Genomic DNA, 26198 nt, shown 5'->3' on the forward strand with positions numbered 1-26198 from the left:
TGACTTCTTTCGCTTAGCATAATACCCGCCAGTTCCATCCACGTCATTGCAAATGGCAAGATTTCATCCCTTTTGATGGCTGAGTAATATTCCATTGTATATATATATATATACCACATCTTCTTTATCCATTCATCTGTCAATGGACATCTGGGCTTTTTCCATAATTCAGCTACTGTGGACATTGCTGCTATAAACATTGGGGTGCAGGTGCCCCTTTGGATCACAACATTTGTATCCTTTGGGTAAATACCTAGTAGTGCAATTGCTGGGTCGTAGAGTTGCTCTATTTTTAACTTTTTGAGGAATCTCCATACTTAAACTGCAGTTTTTAAAATTAATTAGCATAAGCATATATTCAAGAACTCCTTAGGCATAAGAAATACTACTTTTTTGAGAAAAAAAGTCATATCTTGACTAGTTTAATTTTTTGTGACCTCTACTAAAATAGGGTCATTTTATAAGGTCTTTTAAGATAAACTTTGCTTTGAATTTCACAAATGAAACATGGCTAACCATTACATTTTTTTAAACTACACTTAAACTCTCTTAATAAAATAACCATTCTTGGGCTCAGAGACATAATGGCAATATCTCCTGGATCTGATTGAGTTCAAAAACCATTGTGTTTAACAACTTGAACTCACTTTGTAAGTATTTTAATTGAATTAGCAAGTGAAGGTCTAAGCAGGGACAACAATGGGCTGAAGGAGAAGTAGACCATGTTTCTCTATTTAATCTCCTTTCTCCATATCCAACCTGGGAGCCTAACATACATATGCAAACTTAGTTAGATACCTATTTTGGGTTTGCCTTGTCCTTCTCATTTCCCATTATAAATAAAAGCTCCAAACTGTTGAAACCTATACATATTTTAATGGTTAATTTAATAATTTAATGGTTAATATATTATCTGTATGGGATAGAGTAAGTGTTCTATAAAAGGCTGCATGATCTTCAAACCCTAGAGAAAATCTTAAAGAGAAGAAAATGAATTACTCAGCTCTGTTAGAATGGTCTAAGAAACAAATGATATGGTAGGATTGGAAGTCCAAGAGATTTATTGGGGGAAAACTCTAAAAGACAAAGGGGACAGAGCATTCAAACTGCCTTGTAAGTTTGACACCTGTGAGAGAGAGAAGAGGAAGGAAGAATCAGCAGGAAAAGTCTCAGACCAAAGCTCAGTTCTAAGAAAGTTGTGGTCAGGCTAAAAAAGAGTCCTTGAGTCAAAGCCACTTATTAAAGTAGTGCCAAGTCTTGCAAGACCGAGCTTATCCCTTTCACTCTGTTCAGCCTTTATCTGGAAGCACGGCCATGGTGTGACTGGCCCAGGGTTGGGGTAGATCTAGATGAGCATCAGCAGCTGAGGCCTTCAGTGAATTTTGCTCTTCATGGCAAGAGACCTGAAAAGCATGTTTTCATGACCACATCAGTAAAACTCTTTCATAGAATATTTCAAAAATAAATGTATTCATTTACATACTCATAAACTCATAAAGAATACTATTTCATGATTTTCTTATATAAACATTTCTCACTAAACCTACTTTATTTTTTAATTTTAATTTATTTTTCATCAAACCTACTTTAAATGTACTCCTGACTTATACTTTAATGACAAATCAATAACTTAAGGCAGCGGTGCTGGTGGGGAAAGAAAAGATTGTTCAAGAAATACATCTAGGACAAATTCATCTTATAAATCTGTATTTAAATCTTTTAAGCATTCATGCAGAAGGAATTAAATACAGATACCCACTTTCTCCTTCATTCAGTCACAGTTCCAATGTTTTTGAGTTGAAATTTTGTGAAGTAAAGAAAAATGAGCTAAATTTGTCTTTCAGTCCTTGGTTTTATAGAATTCATTCATTGAATCATTCAACAAAGATTTAGTGAGTACCTACTAAGTGCCATCATTGTTTGCTAAGCATTTCACTTTCCCTATTTGTGTACCACGAATTATCACCAATTTGGCTTGGTTGTGGAAGACATGGGCTAATTTGAATTAATCAAGCATCTAAATTATTTACTTATTTAAAAGGTTGCAATTATAGGAATGAGAGATTTGCCTGGTAGAGACCTGAAAGACCACTGAAGACAAAAATTTAACTCAAGAAATGAACAACTACTTAGCAAAAGAGAAGGTAAATGTCTACATTTAATTCTTTCCGTGAAAAAATTAAACAAAAATTTATAATTTTTGGATATATTTCTTGGGCAATCTTTTTTGCCCCACAGATACTGCTGCCCTAAGTTATTGATTTATTATTAAAATATAAGTCAAGAATACATTTTTTAAAGATTTTATTTATTTATTTGAGAGAGAAAGAGAGAGAGCAGGGGGAGGGGCAGCGGGAGAAGCATGCTTCCTGCTGAGCAGGAGGCCCGATGTGGGGCTCAATCCCAGGACCCTGAGATCATGACCTGAGCCAAAGGCAGATGCTTAACAGACTGAGCCACCCAGACATCCCAGTCAGGAATACATTTAAGGTAGGTTTAGTGAGATGTTTTTATCCAGGAACATCATGAAAATAGTGCACCACTGCATCTACATAGGCTTATAAGGATACACACACACACACACACACACACACACACACACACACACATATATGCATATGCATATATATAATATATATGTATGTGTACATACACATCTCTATCTCTATACCTATATGTCCATCCCCTTCTCTCTTATCTATCTATCTATCCATCTATCTATCTATCTATCTATCATCTACCTACTCATCTATACATCTATCTGTATGTATTTGCAGCAAAGAACTTTGCTGAATTATTCACTTCAGTGGAAATTTTATTGATTTTTTCCCCTTCATAGGTTTTCTGGAGTTTGAGGATCATGCAAGACTTTGAAGGTCTCATTCTTCCCAGTACAGATAAATTAAATGAGTGTAGGTCTTAACAGTTTGGAAATTTGGGAGAGTTGGGAGGGCCAGGAAGGCATGGCAAGACCACAAGAACTATTCTGCTATGTTTGCATGAGGACTTAACTTTATTTCCTGGGCTGGAAATGGAGAAAGAAGATGAAAAAGAGAAACAAAGAAACATCAAGAGAAAAATGGCCTACTTCTCAGTTAGCTTGTTGCTTCTGCTTGGAGTTTTACCAGCTGATTCATTTAAAATTCTTCTAAAATGAATTTAGATTGTTGAACATGCTGGCCAATCAACCAAATCCATATGTCTCTAAGCCTAAAATTAATGTTCTTTTTAGCAGTATCTAAATAATAAAAAAATCTTAATGGTTAGCCGTGTTTCATTTATGAAATTCGAATCAATGTTTATCTTAAAAGACTATAATGTTTCTCCTTTTAGATCATAGAGAAGATAAGTCCCTATTCAATACTCTTTTTTTGGTGGTTAAAAGTAATGTTTCTATGTTTAAAGAGCTTTTGAATATATACTAAAAAATTCATTTGAGAACTGCTGTTACTTTTAGTCAACCTTCACTGGACCATGTTGTGTCCAATGTGCTGTTTTGTTTTTATTTTTCCAAATGATAGTGCTATTCAACAGAACAAAGTGAGCATTTCCTATCAAATGCTATACAAAAAAATGCTATCCATATTCGATTCACACAAAGATGAATGTTATGTTTCTAGAATTAATATAATGTATACATAAATGTGTATGCTGAGACAATGAACAAATGATACTTTTCCTTTTTGAGAATAATTTACCATGCAATTTGCTTTGGTGTCTGCTCATAGTGAGATGATAAATAATGGCTTGGTTATATAGTACTCAATTAACTTAGTTTTATTGGCAGCTTGACTTGCAAAGCTTTTATTGGCCTTTTCATACTTGAGAAACAAATATAGGTAAAGTCTGGTTGGAATAATAATTTCCTAAAATGTATTTCTGAATGAAATCAGTAGTGCTCAATAGAAACAAATGATTTTATCTATGTGTATGTGGTAGCTTAGATTATTGTTCAGCAAATATGAGAAGTATATTTTCTGCCCCATTGATGTTGGGATTGGGCATGTGATATGCTTTGCCTGGTGGTATGAAGGTAGAGGTGAATGTGTAAATTTTGAACCTCGGCCTTAAGAGACAACATGTGTTTTCACGTATCCCTGTAGAAACTTCCTCTTTTATCATGAGAAAAGTATTTTTCAGAAAACTGCTGCCCTGATCAGCCTGCGCTCCTGAACTATGGAGCTGAGTCATTGCAGCAGTTCTAAAAGCTAAAGAAGTTGTCCTAGCTGACCTGTAGTCCCATAAGCAAAGTAATATTAATAATAATAAAAGTAGGGGCGCCTGGGTGGCTCAGTCGTTGGGCATCTGCCTTCAGCTCAGGTCATGATCCCAGGGTCCTGGAATCAAGCCCCACATCGGGCTCCCTGCTCCACGGGAGGCCTGCTCCTCCCTCTCCCACTCCCCCTGCTTGTGTTCCCTCTCTCACTGTGTCTCTCTCTGTCAAATAAATAAATAAAATCTTTAAAATAATAATAATAATAATAAAAGTTTATTGTTGAATGTCACTGAGATATTTGGTTGGTTTTTATTCAGCAAAAACTAATGTGTTTGTTTAAACACATTTTACATTTTATTTATTCATTATTGTTTATCTTAAATTCCTTGCCCTCTGGTTGAACTAAGAAATAGTTATAATTCACATTAAAGATTAATTTACACATCTTATATACTTCATTCTTTTAAGAATATATACTTTTACTTTGTAATAATGCTTTATTATTTTTCAGCCAGATGACATGAAGACTAATTAACTTCTCTGGGCAATATTTTAACCAGTGTGTCACCTTGATACCAAGAATTTCATAATTTTCATATGGTTAATTAATTCTGATAAAAATGGTAAAAATTGGTTCTTCTGAAGTTTACCATTATATACCTAGGTGATATGTATTTGCCAGTGCTTGTTGACTTAGACGATATTGGCTGAATCAGTGTTGCAAGTAGAAAGTGATTACAGTGGGCACCTGGGTGGCTCAGTTGGTCAAGCGACTGCCTTTGGCTCAGGTCATGATCCTGGAGTCCCCAGATCGAGTCCCGCATCGGGCTCCCTGCTCAGCGGGGAGTCTGCTTCTCCCTCTGACCCTCCCCCCTCTCAAGCTCTCTCTATCTCATTCTCTCTCCCAAATAAATAAATAAAATCTTTAAAAAAAGAAAAAGAAAAAAAGAAAGTGATTACAGTTACACTATCTTCTAATTTCCCCTCTTCCTCTACCACTCTGTTTCTGATTTTAATTACTCAAGTGGTTATTATTATAATATTAAATATCTAAAGTTCCATATCTTAATACATCAACTTTAGGCAGAATCTATTGAGTTCTCTTTATATAACATGAGAAGTTAGCTTCTTTACATGTTTCTCTACCTCTTGTCATGCCATCTTCCAATTTCTGTCATTTTTGTCATTTCTTTCACATGCTAACTTAAATAATTCTATAATATAATCAAAGCTTTTGTGATCTTTGACAATAGTTGATCTAAAAATAAGAAAGTAAAAACAGTATTTATAATAATTATAAAACATCATTCACTGATATTCAAATTGTGTGATTTACCTGTAAAGAAGAAAATTTAATCATATGTGATTAAAACTGTGCTATTCAACACTGAATGTTTTTAGATTAAGTCAAATGGTATTTTTCTTACAGAACATAAATTACTAAAAATCATGCCACATTTTTAAATTCTCATTCTAGAACCTCAGCTTTCTTGTACAGCTATTTGTGCTTCCCTGAGTTTCTAATTGCCTTTCCTTTTTCTTACTGACAGAAGAAATTCACATTTTTCAGTCACATTTTTGTGAAGGAAACCTACTATCTTTTTGAGGTGATGTCTTCACAGAGCCCTCTTGACTTCTGTTTTAATTTGGACCAGTAGTTTCTAGTCTTATGCATAGATGTCATCTGTAATTTTCTTACCTTTATATTCTGTATTAATTCCATAGCTCCTCAAAGCACATTTATATCTCTTTATGATAAATATATGTATATATATATGTGTATATATATATATAGTTTGTTTTGTTTCATGAAATATATTTTTCAGTACTTTTACAAAAACATCTGTGGGAGGTAAAGCTTTTGAGTTCTTGTGTGTATCCAGTCCTTGGTTAGATTTAGAATTCTAGATTCTAGGGGCACTTGGGTGGCTCAGTCATTTAAGCATCTGCCTTTGGCTCAGGTCACAATCCCAGTGTCCCAGGATCGAGCCCAACATCGGGATCTCTGCTCAGTGGGGACCTACCTCTCCTTCTCCCTCTCCCTCTGCCTACATCTTCCTCTGCCTGCCATTCCCCCTGCTTGTTCTCTCTCTCTGTCAAATAAATAAATAAAATCTTAAAAAAAAAAAGAATTTTAGTTTCTAATTTTAGACTTTGTCAGGACCTCCTCTATTGTTCTCTAATATCCCAAGTTATTGACGCAATTCAGAAGAATATAATGAACACCACAGAAGATCAACCAATGATATAGAAGATGAAGGTACAGAAATTTCAAGAAACATAATTCTAAAAATAAATAATTCTAAAAATAATTAGATTATTCTAAAAATAATTCTAAAAATAAATAGATTAAAATATGATAAAAGTAATTAATAAAAAATTGACCCAGGAGGTCCGACATGCAACTATTAAGAGCTCAAGAAAGAGACAGAGAGAGTGAGAAAAGAAGGCAGGGTGGGAGAGAAAAGAGGAAATGAAAGAAAGAATGAAGGAAAATGGAAGAAAAGATACATTATTAATGGAAGACAACTGGAGAAATGGCATAATTAAGCAATAACAGAATAAACTGAGAATCGAGTTTATATTGGAAAGGGTTGAATTTTAGTAGGAGATGTTTTAAAGAAATATATGGAGGAAAACTCATAAAATATAAAAAAAAATCCAAATATCAAGAGAAAATTCTAACATCTTAAAGACAGAAAAAGCAGGTGACCTACAAAGAAGTGAGAATCTCAATTGTGGTCAATATACTTCTCTACTGTCTTTATAGAAGAAACCATGTCATTGCCCTATGTTAATCAACTTTGTTCTCTCTTCATTAATAGAAATGAAAACTGAGAAAAACAAGACACTTGAGATAAATATACAATGCAAAAAAGAACTAAAGGAGAAAACAGGATAATTAACGCTATGGGAAACAAAATTAATTTAGGGTGCTAGTAAAATTCTAATAGTATCCTTTAAGGGATTCAAGAAGCTCTTGTATCCATAAAACATGATCAGAAAGTTTTGAAACAAGGGCAGTCAGAAATATAAGATACTGTTGCTAATTTTTTTTTTTTCCAAGAATAGAAACAAAGGGAAGGGTTAGGAGGCTATTTTAAGAGTCTTGATGAGAGATGATGAAACAGTCTTTTAGGCACAAGAATGTAAACCCGTTGAGGGCAGGTTCTGTTGTCACTGCTGTTTCCTTGTTGCATAAAACAACCTATCCTATGAGAGGTGCTCAATAAACATGTGTAGCATGAGTGCATGGGCGACCAGAACAATAGTAGAGTCCTAAAGCAGAAACAAGTCTGACCTTTTCGAGAAAGAACCAAAACGCCATTAACAGGAGGGCTGAGAACAAGAGGTAGAGTGTTTTAGATGAGGTCTGAGAGCTAGACAGTGACCAGAGATGTAAGCCTTGTTCATCACAATAATAAGTTTGGATTTTATTCTAACTCTGATAGGAGACTGTTGGAGGGATCTGAACTGTGCAATGCCATGATCTGACTTATAACTTAAAAAGATAACTTCTATGTGAAGAATGAATTGTACAGGGAGCGAGAATAAAGACCAGAAGTGTTAGGAGGCTGTTAGAGGAGTGGTGATGAGAGATGATAGTGGCTTGTTCTAGCTAGTCATAGTACAGCGTGTGAGAATGGCTTGAACCAGGATTTAAAGTAAATATAAAATTTAAGAAACAAGGCAGAGGATCATAGGGGAAGAGAGGAAAAAATGAAACAAGATGAAACTGGAGAGGGAGACAAACCATAAGAGACTCTTAATCTCAGGAAACAAACTGAGGGTTGCTGGAGTGGAGGAGGGTGGGAGGGATGGGATGGCTGGGTGATGGACATTGGGGAGGGTAAGTACTATGGTGAGCACTGTGAATTGTGTAAGACTGATGAATCACAGACCTGTACCTCTGAAACAAATAATACATTATATGTTAATAATAAGCAAATAAATAAATAAAAATAAAGTAAATATAGAGCTCACAGAACATGCTTCAAGGTTGCAGTAGGACATGAGAAAAGAATTGAGGGCGATTTCTAGGAATTTGGGCTAAATATACACATGAAGTGTAGTATTATTAATTGGAATGGGAAAGACTTAGGAAAGATCAAGTTTGCATGAGGGTAAGGGAACCGAGAGTTATTTTTCGGCCATCTTCACTTTGATAGACCGATTGGATATCAAGGTAGGTATGCTGAGTGGACAACAGATACATGAATCAAGAGTTAAGGCAGGCAAATGGGGCTGAAATACAAATCTGGCTGTCAGTATTAAGATGCTATTTAAAGGCAAGAGAAATTTCTAATGAGTAAGGGTGGAGAGAGGAGAGATCAAGAACTGAACGGTTGGAGCTCTTCAACATTTAGAGAGATGTGAATGTGCCTTCAGGGCTCTATCCCCTCAGGAGGTGTCCTTCCCTAATTTTTGCAAAGGTGTTATGTGGTTAGCGCTCTGAATATGAGCTCATCCATGTTTTTTTCCTGAAATTTATTGAAATGTCCAATCCGCAAACAGGATTTTTAATCACTTCCAGTGCTGATATGGATCTTTTCACTTTACTACGTGGAATTCAGGAAAGGATACAATGGATAAAAAATTGTGAGCTCAAGAGCTTTTTTTGATAATTTGAATAATGTCAATTACTCCAGAATCTTTCACATTTTGATTAAAAAAAGACTGCACTCCAGGTCTAATATTTATTTGGGAACCTCTGAATATGCTTATGACACTCAACATCTTTACAAATCTGAAGAATTTCCATCTCCATAGAAGACTCACATTTCCCTATCTGCATAAATGGTTAGTGAAAGTTTGTAAGAAATAGCCAAGCAGGTTGGCAATTAATTAAAACAAATTTAAGGGTGATAGTGTTACTCAGGCATTAGCCACAAATACTAATCAATAGGTAGGTAATAAACTCATAATTCTTAGGTGTTGAGGATCAGAGGTTTAACAACCACAAGAAAACTGAAGAAGGTGTGTATTATACAATATTTGAAATGACAAATCTTTATTAAGTTGTTTTATGGGGATCACTCGACCATCCAGTGCCTCCCCTTATACATTTATTATCCTTGCAACTTTATTTTTACGTAGTGTTACGATCACAAAAAAGTAGGAAACAGATAAGCAAGACATACTACTCCAGATGCCAATGTTCTAAGATTATTATGAGTTCCATTTGACCATCTCAGAAAAAGTGGGTGGTCATTCTGGTCTTCTGCTGGCTTCTTGGGAGGGAGGAACTGAAACACAAGCAAGGAGCAGTGAATCAAGGCAGGCTGCCAGAGCTTCGAACAGATGTGGATCAGGGCAGTGTTTTTGTCCTGGGCCTGCCACTGCTGTGCCGGGCTTCATAGCACTGTTGTTCTGCTAGGGAGTCAGACTTTGAAACTGATGCCTGTGAGGAACCATAGCTACAAGTTTTTTTAACATGTACAGCACAAAAAAGCAGCAGAACCACCAGCCACCCACCTTGCAATCTGGCTCTGGTCTCCAGTTCCACTCCTAATTCCTCTAACCAGACATCTTGGCAGTAATAGACAGGACCAGCGTCAGGGACATGCTGCTGAAACAGAAGTAGTAATACCCACATTACAGACAAATTTCACAGATTATGATTATTAGTAAAGTAATTTGAGAATAACAGATGACAGGCATGATAAGGTCAAATAATTCTGTTACTGGAAAGGAGGGTTTTAAATATATTTGTTGAATATATATATATTTGTCAAATATATATATGGGGGATTCAATAAGAAAAGGAAGTAGATTCTAAGATCATAAATCCTACACTTTGGGGGAATTTGTCATTGCTTGCTGGCATATATTGGAAATATTTAAGTGGTCGGGCAAGTATTCCAGCAGCTGACAAGTTATGGGACTTAATGCATAATAGGTGGATGATAGGTTGTTATTGCTTTCAATTTGGTGGAACAAACAAAAGAAAATTTGGGGTTGTCATTGTGACATTCAGAGTTTTTCCCACCCCTTAACATTGTTGCCTTTTGCTCCATAGACACTATTTAATCAAGTTTTGCTTTAAATTCAAATTTGGCTCTCTGTGTGGAACCATGGTAAGGCCATCTTTAGAACACTAATGCATCACTAATGGTTTCAGCATGTCATTGGAAACATCCATAACCCAGGCCAACTGTGGCGGTCATTTTCTTCACTCTTATTGAATTTCTTATATTTGACTTTTGGCTCCTAATAGAAATTTACTAAGGGTATCATTGTAACCATAGCTAAAAGACTAGTGGCATTTGGTATTCTAAGAAAAAGATGTCTTTTTTTGAAAAGTAAAGCTACTATAATTATTTTAAATTATAATATTGGCACAGAAAATATAGTGACAAAATATCCATATTGAAAATGTACATTGTTGTATAATTAAGTCAGTTGAGAGATTTTTGTGTAATACTCTATACTTATACAATATATCTCTCCTCTGAGTTTCCCAGAATGTGCTACATACATTAATTAATTATACCTCACAATGTCCTCGAGAGAAAAGTTTTATGTTCATACTCATTTTTATAGTGGGGAAAAAACATGGAGTAGAAAAGCAACACAGGATTACAAGGCAATTTAGTGACAGAACAGGATTAGAATTCACAGCTTCTGAGAACATTTGTAGGTGTCTAAATATATGGTTTCCTATTTAATTGCATGAGGGAGCAGGTAGCTCCAGGAACTATTTAGAAGTTCATTGACCTGGAATGATTTTTGATGAGAGATAATTCATACCCTAGCTGCTTCATAATTACCGTTAAATGTACAAGATGGTTCTAGAATCCCTGAGACCTATGTAGAAAAATCCCAATAGTCACAACGTGCCCAGAGAATTTTCTCTCAGAAATGAAAGCAATCTGGTAACACTATTTATTTTAAGATTGTTGAAATCTAATTTATACTTTTTAAGAAAGGGAACCCAAAACGGATGTTCACAGAAGTTTTGCCCTCTGCGGGGAGGATCATTTTGGTTGGACAGTCTTTTGGGTGACTCAATGACGCTTTTATTTAAAAGCGCTTGATTTTCACAACAGGATGCCTCTGAGAAGACACTCAAGAAGGTCCTGGCTGGTAATCTGAATTCAGGTAATGGTGAGTGGGAAGAGCAAGAGAGACGCTTTCGGAATTCACTCGTGTACTGCTTCAGGCCATTTGGCACGTGTGTCGATGGCTGGGAAACAAATGGAACCACCATTCAAGCCTGAACTTCTGCTACAAGGAAAAGGATTCTTCTTTTGGAAAGAAAAGTTTAGATTCACAATGACTAAGAAGTGGACCAGAAAACAGAAACAGACTTTTAAGATGAATGTCTATTTATGCATTCCACACATGTTTATTCAACACTTACTACGTGCCAGACACTAAGTTAGATGCTAGCAACTGAGTAGAGAAGAAGATCGACCCAGGCTTAGTCTCCAGTCTTTAACTACAGGCTACAGAGAAGAAAAGAAGCGATCATGATATTTGGTACAGAGCAGGTCCCCCCAAGATTATGTTAAATGAATTAATGAATTTAAAATGCAACTATTTATCCTGCTGTGATAAAACATTAAGTACTATTCATGAGATCTCTATTTGATGTATTAATTACAATATGGTCACAGACATATTCACAATTGTGGAATCAAGATATATATACAAATATTAAAAGTAGATTTTGAGGTGTTATTGAAAATGAAAATTATTATTATCATAGTGAGATGTTGGAGACATATATCCTAAAGGTAAATAACATTTTTTGCAACTATTTTCAGGCTCCATAATAAATGTGTGGCAAACTGTATCTGCATTTTTATACACAAGGGTATAAGCAAGGATAAAGGAGTAGACCAGACAATAGAAAATGTTATTGCCATCCTATCTTGCCTAATTAAAAAAAAAATGTGACAACCAAAGGGAACAATTTGAAACATTTGTTTTCTTAAATTAAACCATATGTTTTAATGTTCTAATAAGTTACTTTTATTTACAAATATGCATATTTGTTATTAAATGTGTATTTTATTAAAACACTTTAGGGAAATACAATATTATTTGGATAAATTTGTGTGTGTTCATGCATGTGTGTGTAGGGAAAAGAGAGGAAGGAAAAGAGAGACTATAAAAGAAAGGATGGAGAGGAAAAAAGAAAATGAGAAAAGGATCTTTGATTCACTATAATTTTACCCTATATTATAGTGTATTGTTAGCAAATTTCTTCTAGGTACCTTTTAAAGGCTACTAATTGTTTTGAATTCCTCAGATAGAAACAACATTTTTAAAGCCTGTGGTCTAATATTTTTTGTAGCATAATAAAATCAATAATCTTTTCTGTATTTGAAAATGATTATATGTGTGTTTTTGTGAAGGCACTGAAGCATCTGGAATTTTTCTCTCCTGCAGCATCCTCCTCAACACCCTGGGAAGATGAGATTGAGTGCAAGTGTTGACTTTGATTTTGAGAAACAAGCACTTAGGGTGGTTGTTCACTTACTGTTACAATATTTAATTCAGTTTTCTCTCCTCTTCCATTTCTTAATGTGCTTCTTTTTGTAATGTCCCCTCCCCTGTTATCTTCCCCTATTTATTTCACATACTTTGGCCCTGCAGTATCATGTTTAAGATATTAGATATTTTGCAAAATGTCTATCATTTGAGAGTGACTTATGTAGTGCCTTAAGCACCCTCACCAAAATCATAATAAAATGTAACAGATATACATAGAGAAATATATATGTCATGAATACAATTTCCTTAAACTTTAAGAAAAATTCTCTGATTTACCCTTCAATGGAAGGAGTAATATGTTTGTAAAATTTGTGTCTTCTTCTACTCTAAGGGCTGGAAAGTTGAAACACTTGATTTCTGAGCCATGATTGTAGGCTGGATTGGCTATAAGACAAGATTTTGGTCAATGATAACATAAACAGAGACTGCTTGGGTCCAGGAAGTCCAGAGGACAAAGTCTGATAAAATGGCAAATGACTCTCTGCTTTCTTCCTGCCTTGAACACAGATGTGATGTATGGAGGTGCAGTAGCCATTTTGTAAGTATGAGGACAAAAACTACATGCTTAGCACACAGACCAGAAAGATAGCTTAAGTGAGCCTTAGTCTGTAATAGCATTGTAAAATAGCTGCAGTACACTTCCTGCCTCTAAATTTGTGGTTATATAAGAGAAAAACAAACAAACAAAAAACAACCTCTGTTTGCTTAAGCCAGTATTAGTAATATTTCCTTTCCATTTTAGCTGAACGCATTCTGGTCCAGATTTAACCAGGCAGTGGATGGCTTTTGCCCTCCTGCTCTCCAGTGGGGGAGTTTCCCAAGGGCATAAAAACGAGAAGGCAAACTCTTCCTATTGAAGCATGCCGCTAGAGTGAGCAGCTGACATACTAGCAACACAAAAGAGGAATGACACTAACATACTCGTTGTCAGAAAGGAAATGAGTTTTACCTTAGCTCCTCCTCAGAAGAATGATTCCTTGTGGATATCATAGTAGTCAGGAGAATGGAGCGCAGAACTGAGAATAAATGATAGGCCAGAAGGTTGCTTATGGTTCTGGAAAGACCTGAGGTGATGCTGACATACACGGAGCCAGAGAAGGAAGAATCAGGAGTACTCCATCACAAGGCATGCAACAGAGGCGAGTGGGAAAGCCAGATCAGAACTCTTCACTTCCCAGTCATTATGAATGAAACCAGCGTGTCCTAAAGGTTGGAATTTTGCAACCTGTACATGTAATCTATCATATAATGTTTAATTTGTATATTAATTATTTTTTTCTACTAATCTGGTCATAAGAATGCTACAGAATGGGCAGGTCAGTCTATACCTGTTCGGTGTTTCAGAGATCTCTGACATAGTGACAAAAAGAGAGTTGTCAGGGATGTTATTTGAAATTGCCAGGCAATATATGGTAAGGTTAGGCAAAATAAAATGAAATCATGAAGGCATGCAAGGCAAGCAGGTCAGATTGATGACAAACCTAGGTTAATCACCCGGCAGCAATAGTGGGCACTGTATAAAAGACCAGGTTTTCAAAAGGGTGGAATGAGGCCAGAATGACGAACACTTTTCAAGTTCAATATGTACTTTACAAGTCAGAATTTGGTAGATGTAGCCACTATTTTTTCAGTAGATCTTGGCCTTGAAATATACTCAGCTATGTTTTAAATTTTGTATGGTTGACTGTAACTTACTTGAATTAATAATGGGAGGGAGAGAAAGGTTTCACAGCACTAATGCTGTAGATAATATGTATAATACAAACTAAGAACTTGAACTACAACACTTAGTCAAGCAAAATGATTGTTTCCTTAGAGTTGTTCCCAGGAGGAGGTGAATAAAGGGGATTGGAGATGGACTGCCCAGAACATCTTAGCTTTAGGGAGTAGGGCTTTGAAGAAAAGATGACAGAAATAGGAAATACTAGAACGCGGCTGGAGGATAGGAGGGCTGAGGGAGGTGGACATGAACATCCAGTGTATCCTTGCTGTGGAGAAGCTGACGAGCTTATTTCGTCTTATAAGTATATGTACTTTGCAGTTTTGAAGGGTATGTTAGGTGTTTGAAGCACTTTGGCCTGGGCTGACTCCACAAGGCCTAGACAAAGAGAAACTCCCCAAGCAAGTGGACAGTGCCAGGAGACTGTGTCACAAGACAGAAGGTGCTAATTTTAGGTTCTTGGGCAAAGGGACGAGATGTTTTCAACAGCACTTTCCTCTTGTCTCATCCCAAAAGATACATGACATATAGTAAGCACACAGAAGATATTAGCTTGGGTTTTGCCACCTATTTGATCATTCCTCCAACCCTGGATGAGAGATCTATACATCAGGGATTGAATAATTATCGTCCAGGCCAATCATGTGCAGATAGGTTTTGTTTGACCAGCATATTATATTAAAAAAAAAAAAAAAAAGAATATAAATGTCTTAAAACAAGGCTGCCATGTTGCACAATACCAGAGAATACCGCTTGTGTGTGTGTGGCAGCCCTGTGAATAAGGGGCATGTGTTCCCTCCTTCGAACGGGACCCACCACTAAGTGTTTTCTCACACCTGGTTCACACAGCTTTGTTACCTTCTGTGCTCTGCAGCTATCTCTGTTGCCCCCTTGTTCACCACTTCTACATGGTAGAAGTGTAGAATGCTACTCATTCTTCAGTCCTTTATTCCCTACACATTTATTAAGTGCCTTCTATATGCTAGACATTATGCTAGGCATGAATATATTACCTTATTTAATAATGATATCAATCTTATGAATATGTATTATTGTTTCCATTTTATTGAAAGAGAAACTGAGGCTTGGGGAAGTTAAATAAATTATTCAAGCTCTCATAGCTAGAAAGTGACAGAATCGGGATTTCAGTCCAAATGTGACTGAATCCAAAGCACAAGCTCTTTGCATTATGGAAAATGTTTCTCAGACCATGTTTATTCAAAGTAAACATGAAGCAGAATATAGTATTATAAAACCTGTGTACCATAAAGGGAAGGAATGAATATTAGAATCAGTCGTATGACTTACTTTAGGGCTAAGCATCCCATGATCAGAAAGATCTAAAGAGCCTGCTCGGGTTATTCCTTACAAGAGGCCGTAATTTATCATGGTGCTAATCCTGTTCCAACTGAAGAAGCTTTTTAGCTTATTGATAGTCAGTATTACCCAACCTGAAATGGGTGATGATAAGGGCTTGGATAACTGGGTAGCAGTTAGAATGCTCCAAATGTCTGTTGACAGGATCATGGATCATCAAATTGTAGAATACTCACATAATGTGATTTCATGCAGCAGTGAAAATGAATGATCTGCAATTGTATGCAACAACATGAATGAAATAAAATGTTGCTTAAACAAGGAAAATCATAGAAGAATGTGTACAGTAGGTTACTGTTTTTACAATCTTCAAACCAAGAGATCAAACAGTGTATTGTTTAGACCTAAATATGTTTGCGATAAAACTAGGGGACATGGGGAAACAAGGATAAACACAAATTTCATAATAGTTGGTACCTCTTGGGGCATAGGGAGGTGAAGAAGTGATATGGGGAAAAGACACACAGATAGATACAACACTTTTGGCAATTTTCTTCAGTTGGGGGTAGGTTAGTAACTGTTCAATTCAATTTGTGTCTCAAATAGTTAATGTTACATGTATTCATATACATATGTCAAATGTTAATAAAAAGGGTGGAATAGAAACCTAATTGATGGATGTATGAATCCCTTTTTGTTACCATGGGCATTCTAAATAACAAATAGTGCTCTTCTTTTCTCCAGGAGATTACCAACCTTGGGGTCTCAAAGGAAGATTTATTTTGAGCCTTATTATTTAATTTGGCTAAGAATAGTAGAAAAAATTTCAGAAATAAACTCAAAGAGAAGAAACTGTGTGTGTGTATGTGTGCGTGTGTGTCCATGCACATTACTTATCACATTTCCTTCTTCCAGAATTTATCAATAGATGTGTCAAGCTCTTTGTGATCTATGATGCTAGAGAGAGTCAGAGGAGGGGGGAAATTGTGGAAGAGACTGATAGAATTCTAGTTCTGATCAATCTGACATGCTAACAAGAAGAACATAAGCAGGGAAAAAACCTTCATCGTATAAAATCCCCACTATTTCAGCTCAATGAGCAATTGTTTCCTTTTAACATTTCCATTGAACATGGTTGACTGAGGGTATTCAACACGTCCTAAAACATGTCATACAATGTGAAGCTGTTTTGATTTAGCCAAAGAGTTGAACTCAAGAGTTAACTATCTTTGGTCACTAGTGCAAGTGTTTTCTCAGAAATCTAATATTCTGCATAACTAGTGCTTTTCCTAAACTTTTAAACTTTTCCCTACAGTGAAATCTGACTGCAGCTTTTGTATGAAAAATCCATTTCGCAATCAATTTGAATTGCAAAATTACTTTGCTGTTTTGTTCCTGGAATATCTGCCAAAAAGAAGAGCCAAATATAGTAATGTATTTTCTTTTTTTTAAGGTTTTATTAAATTCCAGGGGCGCCTGGGTGGCTCAGTTGGTTAAGCAACTGCCTTTGGCTCAGGTCATGATCCCGGGATCCTGGGATCGAGCCCCTGCATCGGGCTCCCTGCTCAGCGGGAAGCCTGTTTCTCCCTCTCCCTCTACCTGCTACTCTGCCTGCTGGTGTGGTCTCTCTCTCTCTCTCTCTCTCTCTCTCTGTCAAATACATTTAAAACAAAGTATGTTAAAAAGATTTTATTAAATTCCAGTTAGTTAATGTACAGTGTAATATTAGTTTCAGGTGCACAGTATAGTGATTCAACACTTAGATGCATCACCCTGTGCTCATCACAACAAGTGCCCTCCTTAATCCCCATCCCATATTTCACCCATCCCCCACTCCTCTCCCCTCCGGTAGCCATCAGTTTGTTCTCTATAATTAAGAGTTGGCTTCTTGGTTTGCCTCTCTCTCTTTTCCCCCCTAGTAATGTATTTTCCATGTTGGAAACTCCATTATTTAAGCTGCATATAACTTTTGAGATGATAATGTTTCAGGAACGAGATAGTGAGCAGGACTGTCCTCCTTTATATGCTCTAGAAGGTGGCAAATAAGCATTTCCTGGTCTTAACCATGGTAGTTTCTTTCCTTTATGCCTCAAGCAAGTCTTTGGGATGTTACCCATCAAAACATAGCTTTTCTTCATTCATTTTAATGGGAAGCAAAGAATTTGGAATTTTTAGGTTCAGAAACCAAAACAGTCTTACTTTGACCTTTCTCAGTGTGCTAAATGCCCTCCAGTCCTCTGCGCTGGAGCGTAGCGAGCAGAACTGGATTCTCATCAATCTCCGGAAGGAAGGCAATATATCTGATCTACTGAATAGTTTCAAGCCACTGCTTCAATAATTCAAAATATGTAGTTGCAGTCCATTTGCTGCAATGGTGGCTGCATCAGTGTCTATAATCTGGTGCGTTGGATATTCATCCAAGGACTGATGCTTGTCTTCCATATCACAAATACCCAATTTTCTGATGTTGCAAATTATAATCTTTAACTTAGAGGAAGGATGTAAAATGTTAGCAAATTCTCTTCAGGAAAAAAGTTGTCTAGAGAGATTGTAACCTTTCCTATTGTAACTTTGGAGAAATTTGCCCTCTTTAGATAAAAGAATCATTTGAAACTGTGGGCCAAGGCCAATTATATTTCCAAGATGGTAAGATATTTGTAAACAACATCACATGAATGAAGACCCTACAATGATCACAGAATACTTCCAACTGCAAAAGAACTCCTTGAATTTTGAGAGACAGTTTTAGAGACAAATGTTGGCATAACTTATAAACTTTATCACTTTATGAACTAGGTAAGAAAATTTCCAAGAATTTCCAAATAAGCACATGAAAATGTATGTGCTTGTTTTCCATCTGCATATCCTCTTTGGTGAATTTTCTGTTCAAGTCTTTTGCCTATTTGCAGAACTTTAAATTCCAAAGTGGTTAAATCGTTAGCTTAAAATGACAGTAAGTAACAGAAACAACAATTTGAAGTCAAGATTGTAACCTTTGTCTTAACATCACTAACAACCTCAATGCTAGGTAAGCTTATCACTGAACTTTTTCTGATAACTCCAATTATCCTGTGTTTAATTTCCCTAAATTTATCTCCAATGGTAGCCCCTGGTGTTAGCTTCAAATCTCCTTACTCCTTCTTTTTTTCATTTCCAAAGCTCTTGCCAGGCCCATAAATCATTATTTTCCCAGTTTTATAAACATTATTTCTAGAATACTTTATTACTAGAGAAATCACTCAGAAATCTAGGCTTTTTACATATCTGTTGTCATATAGATTTGAATATTTTAGATGTGTCAAGGTTTTTCTTCTTTTTAGCCAGTATAGATATTCATACAGACTTGAAGTTGCAGGTGGAAGTAAATTTACATTCCAGGTGCATCTTACATTAATTTTTAAAAACTTTTTATTTTGAAATAATGTAAGACTCACAAGAAGTTGCAAAAATAGTACAAAGATTTTCTTTGCAAACAGCACCCTGCTTTCTCCAATAACATCTTAAGTAACCATACTTATTTAACAAACCAGGAAATTGTCACTGGTATAATGTTATTAACTAAATTACACAACTTGTTCAGAGTTCACCAGCTTTTACATGCACTCTTTTATGTTTATGCGTGTATGTAGTCCTATGAAATTTTATCATATGCATAGATTCATATAACCACATTTAACAATAATTGGATAGTGTTCTGTCACCATAAAGAAGCCCCTCAAGCTTACCCTTTTTCATCACACCCTCTTTCTAATCCTAACCTGTGGCCAACATTCATCTGTTCTTCATCACTATGACTTTGTCATTGAATGTTAAATAGAATCCTACAGTATGTAACCTTCTGAGACTGGCTTCCTTCACTCAGCATAATGCCCTTGAGATCCATCTATGTTGTTTCATGTATTAATAGTTTGTTCCTTTTTTATTTCATACAACGGACAGTTTTGTATCTATTCACCCATAGACAGACATTCGGGTTTTTTCCAGCTTCAGGCTGTTCAAATAAAACTGCTATAAACATTTACATACAGATTCTTATGTGGACTTAGTTTTCATTTCTCTATGACAAATACCCCAAAGTGCAGTTGCTGGGTTGTGTCTGTCATTAAGTGAATGTTTAACTTTATAAGAATCTGCCCAACTGTTTTCCAGAGTAGTTGTACTATTTTACATCCACACCCCAGCAATGTATGAGAGATCTAGTAGCTTCACATCCATGGTAGCACTTGGTATTATCCGTATCCTTCATTTTAGTCATTCTGATAGGTGTGTAAGAGTAGCTCATTGTGGCTTTCATTTGCATTTCCCTAATGCCTGGTGATTTTGAAAATCTTTTCATGTGCTTATTTTTCCATCTGCATATCCTCTTTGGTGAATTCAAGTCTTTTGCCCATTTCTTAATTGGATTGTTTGTTTTCTTAATGTTGAGTTTAGAGAGTTCTTTATATATTTGGCTTACAAGTCATTTGTCAGATATGCGATTTGGAAACATTTTTGCCCAGTCAATGGTTTGTCTTTCATCTTTTTAACACAGTCTTTCACAGAGCAAAAGTTTTAAATTTTTATGAAGTCAAGTTATTGATTTTTTCCCTTGTTTTTGTTGTCATATTTCAGAACTCTTGGTCTAATTGGAGGTCATAAATAAAAGTTTTTTTAGCTTTTCATTTTACATTTAGATCTATGATCCATTTTGAGTTAATAGTTTTATAAAAAGTAAGAATTATAAAGGTCAAGTTTCTCCTCCCACATTTTATGTTTATTTGTTCCAACAACATTTACTGAAAAGACTGTCCTTTCCCCATTGAATTGCTTTTGCACCTTTGTCAAAAATAAGTTGAGTATACTTAATGGATCCATTTCTGGTTTCTTGATTCTGTTCCATTGATCCATGTGTTTGTCCTATCTCCAGTACCACATTTTCTTGATTACTGCAGACATTTTTTTATTATACATAATTTCTTAGGTAAGAACTCACTAAATAGCACTGTCACATATATATTTGTATCCATATTAAGCTGTGAAGTAACTTCTTGGTAGTATGTGTTTTATCTCTCAGAAATTTGGGGGCCTCATTCTTTTTTAATAAAATATCTAACATAAGTCAATTAATAGGATACCTAATATATAGTAGACACTCCATATACATTAAGTCCTTTTCCATTTCTCTCTTCCCTATATCACTTGTTTGTTATTCAAAAATTAAAGTGCTTCATGGTGATTAGGACTGTGGCCAGCAGATGACCAATCCAGAGACTTGAAGTTTTATTTATTTATTTATTTATTTAGAGTGTGAGTGGGTGGGCAGGGGAGAAAAAAAGGGAGAGAGAGAATCTCAAGTATGCTCCATGCCCAGTGCGGAACCCTACTTCATGACCCTATCATGACCTGAGCCAAAATCAAGAGTTGGACCCTTAACCAACTGAGCCACCCAGGCGCCCCAGAGACTTTAAATTTAAAGCAGAAAGTCCTGATGTGATTTCCTAAAGCAGCATTTTTTTGTTTGACTTGTCAAAATCCACTGGCAAAGCCTAGGTAGAATCATTCCATTAGGGAATGTCAAGGCTGGAGTATCCCTCAAAAATGCTCTTATTCTAGGGGTGGTTCAGTTGGTTAAGCGTCTGACTGTTGATTTCGGCTCAGGCCGTGGTATCAGGGTTGTGAGATCAAGCCCTGTGTAGGGCTCTGATGCACTGGGCATGGAGCCTGCTTAGGATTTTCTCTCTCCCTCTGCCTCTCCTCCCCCCGCAGATGCTCGTATTCTAGAGAAGTAGAGAGTAAATTCAGGAGGAGATGAAGTTTCTAATTTCCTCAGTCTTTTCTCTTTTTTTGTTGTTTCAGATATATTTACTTCAGGATGTAGTTTTAGTTTTCCTGAATATCCATATTTATCTATTACCAAACTCAGAGATAATTATCCACGTATATAAGATTATACCACAGTGATCACTGTGTCACTATAAATCATGTATGCCTTCTAATTAGTCCTTAGTTAGATCCCTACTTAAGGATGAAAATTTTTAAAAATATACTTCCTATAAGTATATCTTTATATGGAAAAATGCTAAGCAAAACATAAAAGTCAGAAGTAGCAAGAAAATGGCTGTAATATTCCTCTACATTTAGACTACTTTGGTCACATACATGCCAAAACACTCTGGTGAAGAAAATTGAAAATATTTTAAAATGCAATGTTTTTGCTATTTTAAGTAATAAAACAAATTAGGTGGAAAGCACATTTAAGTAGCAAGATAATAACTACACATATACTTACTACCCATAATATATTTCTTAAGGCACTTTCTAAATATATATGCATATATATTTCTTAAGGCACTTTCATTATAATATTTAACATTGCACATATATGACTTAAAACTTTGGTGCAGGCCTAGGACATAGTTCAGAATTCTCAAATTTCTAATATTTCTAGTTGAAGTGTGTAAAACCAAATACAAGTAAATGAAAACTATTGGTAGATAATTTTTGTAGTACAACATAGGCATTTAGAAACATTTGGGAAAAATTACTATGAGACTTGTTGCATAGCAGTGAGTTTTTTTGAATTAAAAAATATTATTAAATTGACTAGTCCATGACAAAAGCTACAATCCTAGTTCCACGTGATAAGTAAAACAAAGGAAATATTTTTCCAGCCATTCATATTAGTAACAAATATTCCTTTGGATATTGGGAAAAGAATCATTATATTCCATGGGGAGTTCATGGTTTCTGAAGTAAACTATATCATCTTAACTTGCAAACACAACGGTGGTGCCCGTCTCAGTCCAGCTCTTCACACGTAACACAGTGTTACAAGCAATCATGCATTTAATAAGTAGTGTTTGACAATACTTAGAAATGACAATGTCACCCTTTTACCGTATTCCCACACACTTACAGAAAGCTTTAGAGCTTGAAGAAAGCTTTCTTACACCTTATCTCCACTGATCCTCATCACAACCCTCAGAGGTAGGCAGAATAGAAATTATCCTCATTTTAAATTACACAGATTGATGTGACTGCATTTATATTTATAGGGGTTTTGGAAGCTCTTAAACCATTCAAGTCCTGCTTGTGATGAAGTTAGCAACAAAGGCTTTATTATATAATAACACCAGAGGAGAACAAAAGATTACTTGCCTTTTGGGGTTATTTAAATTTCAGTAAACAGTAAGTAGAGAAAGATCAAGGATCTTTTCTTCTCTTAGGTACACTCACATTCTTTAAATATGTATATAACGCTTTTGTTAAGTTTTATGAAGAAAAGAGTGAATCTTTTGGTATATGAACCATGTTATAAATTGAAATGATGGACCTGCTTATAAGATACATTGGATATATTTTTAAAAAGATTTTATTTATTTGACAGAGAGAGAGAGCAGGAGCAGGGGGGAGCGGCAGGCAAAGGGAGAGGGAGAAGCAGGCTCCCTGCTGAGCAAGGAGAATGATGTGGCTCGATCCCAGGACCCCGGGTTCATGACCTAAGTCGAAGGCAGGCGCGTAACCAACTGAGCCACCCAGGCACCCCAACATTGGGTATTTTCTTATTCTGTTAAAACTTAATTTGATTTTAAAACACTTATCTTTTCTAGGCATAAGCATTTTGAAAGAAAAGCATCAACTCTTTTGACAATTAAAACAAAAATATTAGAAAATTTATGTGAAAATATAATTTTCAGTGATTGTACATTTTCTTTGGTGTCATGACTGGGTTTCAGAAGCACTGTCATTTGCATATTCTGTACTTAACTGTGATTGTGAGTCACTCTGACTTCAGGTCTAGAGGGAATTTGTGCTAGTTAAGAAAAAGTAAAACATTTTACTGTATAATGTGAATGACCCATAACTCATAGCTGCCCAAGGCTGATATTTAATTTACATAACAGACACTTTGGCATTTTCTCAATATTTTCAGGAGGGAATTTCATAGAAAATACTTCAGTTTCATATTCAGGAGACTTGGCATGCTGCATATTTCTGCTATTGTCTGGACTGACTATTTAAAAAATAACCAAAATAAAACCAATTCTTCTGATTTATACTCTGTTAAAAATTTACACACAGGAGATATCATTCTTTTGTGATTGTGCAGTGAATTGTAAGATAACTAAAGCATAGTGCTCTAATGTATATGAAGTTGAACTAAGAAAAGATCTTTATTCTAATTCCAGCACTATATTGTGTAATTGTAAAATATGGCACTAGAAAAATTGATTCCTATTAATTCTCATTAAAAAGTAATTGATGGGGAGAACTTTTATGTTATGGCTTAGGATGTGATTTGAGATAATTCATGGATTTCAATCTTCCTGTACTATCTTTGTTATTACAGAAAATAATCTCTAACATTATCCGCATGTATGTTATATTTGTTTCTTTGACAGTTAATTTAGCCAATAGCATAGGTGTATTTAACATATTACTCCTTTTATAATGAAGGGTGTGGGGAGGGGGAAAGAAAGAGAAGGAGAGGGCAGGGGAAGGGAAACAAGAGAACCAGTAATTACTGAATGCTTACAACAGGCTAGGCACTTTTTACCTGGAACTCATGTAACCCTTACAGGATCTCTGCAAGGGCATCAATTTCACCAACGGTTTTCATATAAGGAATCTGCACCCCAGAGACAGGGCATGTGAACTCTGCAGTTGACAGAGCCCACACTTAGAAGGGTCCCCATGCTTGGTTTAATGCTTTACTCTCACGATCTTGAAATTCTTAATTTTATCACAAGGGGCTCCACATTTTTTTTCTGACTATGGAAGATTTTATTAGGGGAGGGGGGGCGTGCAATCAGCCTGAGGTTATCTGGAGTCATCAAAGCCACCAGGGGACACCCCACCCCCCACCTCCGTAGCAATGGGGAGGCTGACAGGTTGGCTTTCATCTGATAAATGCATGCATTTCCCCCCCAGGAGGGGAGGCAGTGCCCTTGGGCATGGATTAGCCCTACAGTTACTACCGTTATCCAAGTAGGATTCACGTTTTTATCTTGCACTGGGCCCCACAAATTTTGTAGCTGGTCCCGCCTGGAAAGGCTAACCCCCTTTTCCAAACTTAAGATTTGAATGCTGGTCTGTGTCACTCCAAATTACAAAGCCAGAATAAAACACCTGCTTTGTTCCTCTCTACCTATGCCAAGGAACTGAAATTTTTTAACTGTTTATTTGACATTTACTTAACAGAGACGCCGAGGCATTAGGAGGAAGGAAAAGGGAGAAAAAAAAGATCCCTTTTAGAGTGCCCAGCTTTTTCCTCTTTTGGCTTCAAATCTACACACCCCTTGTGGAAACCAGAGCCCCGCAGTTTATATGTTCCACTTTCTGAGAAAGCCGGTAATTGCTATCAGCTATTTTGCTATTCCTCCGTCATCCCTGACATATTGTAGATTCTTCCCAAACTTTTACAGTATTTTTCCAGAGAGGAATCCTGGGAAAAACAATTTTCTCCATTTCTTTACATTTTTATTGATGTCTTAGTGTCCCTTATTCTGAGTCCCAGGGCACCTGTACTGTGGACCCAGGCTTCCAGCAGCTTCTGTGAAAGCACATACCCTTTCTTTTTATACAAGGTTGGGTCTCCTAAGCAAAGGTTATCTGTAACTCTGGGTAAAAAGTAAGGATGTGTGCTGACATGGAAACTTACCTCTGGTTTATTTAGGAGACAAAGTACAAACAAATGAAATAAAATGTGAGTCAAAGCCTAATCCTCATCTTTTCCTTAGCATGAGAGCAGACAAAACAGTGTATGGCATCTATATGCTTCTTTGTTTGTTCATCTCTTCTTCCTTTCTATGTTAAACATTTATTAACTACCAAGTATGTGCCAGGCACTGAGGTACATAATGAGAACTTTTTTAAAAAATAAGACATGGTCTCTGCAGGGAGATAGAGTGAAGTCGTGATATGGGTCAAAACCCTACGGGAAGATGGAGGAGAGAACAACCAAGCACACCTAGAGAAGAACGGAAAGGTTTCTCTGAAGACGTAAAATTTGAGCTAGGTCTTAGAGGGCAAAGCAGTTTGCTAACACAGAAGATCCTTCAGATTATATCTCCATGAGGGTAGGAACTGTCTTGTCCACATTTAGTGCACCAACTGGCCCCTGGCAAGTCTCTCAATATGTATTTCTGACCAGCATGGAGCAGGGCATTCTAGGAGAAAGAAAAGCCTGTGAAGAGGTTCCTAGTAGTTAGAAGGTTGGTGACATCCAAGGAATAATGAAAAGTTTAATGAAGCAGAAGCTTATCCTTGATTGTGTAATGCCTGTTAAATGACAAGCTATGGATTGTCAAGAACACTACTTGCAAGTTAGCCTGGTAGAATTTTATAAAGACACAAAATACAGACAGGAGACTCCTGGGTCAGAGACAAAAGACTATTATTCACAGCACAGAAATTGACATGAGATTTACATTTGCCTTGTAATGGGAGACGCCCAAGTAGATG

General features: G+C 36.1%; 1 long non-coding RNA gene across 1 annotated transcript in view; it reads right to left on the reverse strand.

Annotated features, from left to right (window-relative positions):
- Nucleotides 1–1298: 1298 nt before the first annotated feature.
- The window catches only part of LOC116641280, a 31696-nt gene continuing 6796 nt past the window's right edge, over nucleotides 1299–26198 (reverse strand). Inside the window, exons 2-3 of the long non-coding RNA XR_004301157.1 lie at nucleotides 9692–9782; nucleotides 1299–1403 (exon numbers count right to left, since the gene is read on the reverse strand). This is a non-coding gene — a long non-coding RNA (uncharacterized LOC116641280). The remainder of the gene's footprint in view (nucleotides 1404–9691; nucleotides 9783–26198) is intronic.

This window comes from Phoca vitulina, unplaced genomic scaffold, assembly GCF_004348235.1.
Source record: "Phoca vitulina isolate PV1807 unplaced genomic scaffold, GSC_HSeal_1.0 scaffold2, whole genome shotgun sequence".
NCBI lineage: Eukaryota > Metazoa > Chordata > Mammalia > Carnivora > Phocidae > Phoca > Phoca vitulina.